This window comes from Cebus imitator, unplaced genomic scaffold (assembly GCF_001604975.1).
Source record: "Cebus imitator isolate Cc_AM_T3 unplaced genomic scaffold, Cebus_imitator-1.0 Scaffold63, whole genome shotgun sequence".
Lineage (NCBI taxonomy): Eukaryota > Metazoa > Chordata > Mammalia > Primates > Cebidae > Cebus > Cebus imitator.
Window position 1 is genome coordinate 5,682,343 of NW_016107378.1, and position 1,569 is coordinate 5,683,911.

Consider the following 1,569-nt stretch of genomic DNA (forward strand, 5'->3'; position numbering starts at 1 on the left):
AACCCTCGGATACGATATAAAATATAAAGGCCAAGATCCAGGATAAGGAAGGAATTCCTCCTGATCAGCAAAGACTGATCTCTGCTGGCAAGCAACTGGAAGATGGACGTACTTTGTCTGACTACAACATTCAGAAGGAGTCTACTCTTCATCTTGTGTTGAGACTTCGTGGTGTTGCTAAGAAAAGGAAGAAGTCTTACACCACTCCCAAGAAGAATAAGCACAAGAGAAAGAAGGTTAAGCTGGCTGTCCTGAAATATTATAAGGTGGATGAGAATGGCCAAATCAGTCACCTTCGTCGAGAGTGCCCTTCTGATGAATGTGGTGCTGGAGAGTTTATGGCAAGCCACTTTGACAGACATTATCGTGGCAAATGTTGTCTGACTTATTGTTTCAACAAACCAGAAGACAAGTAACTGAGTTAATAAAAGACGTGAACTATAAAAAAAAAAAAAAAAAAAGGAGTTATGTAAACTACGAACTGGGAAAATAATCCCTAACCTCTAAAGACCTGGTGCTGAGATTGATTTTTCTATTTAGTATACATTGCTATGGTAATAATATTTAATTGTTTTCCTTCTCTCAAAGGTATAAAGCCCTAATGAAATTCCTCTGTTAGGCTGGGTGCAGTGACTGATGCCTGTAATCCCAGTAGTTTGGGAGGCCGAGGAGGGTGGATTGCTTGAGTTTAGGAGTTCGAGACCAGCCTGGGCAACACAGTGAGACCCCACATCAAAAGAAAAAAAATTCCTTTGTTAGCCAGAGGTTAATCTGAGTGTTGTGGTTTTTTTGTTTGTTCTTAGAACATGGTATCACTCTGTCATCCAGGCCAGAGTCTCATGGTGTGGTCAGGGCTCACTGCAGCCCACCTCCCAGACTCAAGTGACCCTCCCACCTCAGCTACCATAGTAGCTAGGACTACAAGTGTGCACTACTATGCTGGGGTAATCTTAAAATTTTTAGTAGAGGCGGGATCTCCTATGTAGCCCAGGCTGGTCTTGATCTCCTGGACTCAAGTGATCCTATAGCCTTGGCCTTCCATAGTGCTGGGATTACTGGTGAGTCACCATGCCCAGCATTGTTTTTGTTTGTTTTTTTGTTTTTAATAGAGATGGGTTGTGCTCTGTTGCCTAGGCTGGAGTGCAGTGGTTCGATCAAAGCTCACTGCAGCCTCCAACTCCTGGGCTCAAGCCATCCTCCTGCTAAGCTTCCTGAGTAGCTGGGATGACAGGCATGAGCCACCACTTAATGGTTAACTCTAAAAAAAAATTTTTTTTTTTTTTTTTTTGGGACGGAGTTTCGCTCTCCTTACCCAGGCTGGAATGCAATGGCGCGATCTCGGCTCACCGCAACCTCCGCCTCCTGGGTTCAGGCAATTCTCCTGCCTCAGCTTCCTGCGTAGGTGGGATTACAGGCACGCGCCACCATGCCCAGCTAATGTTTTTGTATTTTTAGTAGAGAAGGGGTTTCACCGTGTTGACCAGGATGGTCTCGATCTCTTGACCTCGTGATCCACCCGCCTCGGCCTCCCAAAGTGCTGGGATTACAGGCTTGAGCCACCGCGCCCGG

The 1,569-nt window shown here is 45.6% G+C and overlaps 1 protein-coding gene across 3 annotated transcripts in view; it reads right to left on the reverse strand.

The window, feature by feature from the left end:
• The window catches only part of HEATR3 (HEAT repeat containing 3), a 42,199-nt gene that overhangs the window by 1,210 nt on the left and 39,420 nt on the right, over positions 1–1,569 (reverse strand). The gene's annotated exons all lie outside the window — the stretch shown is intronic.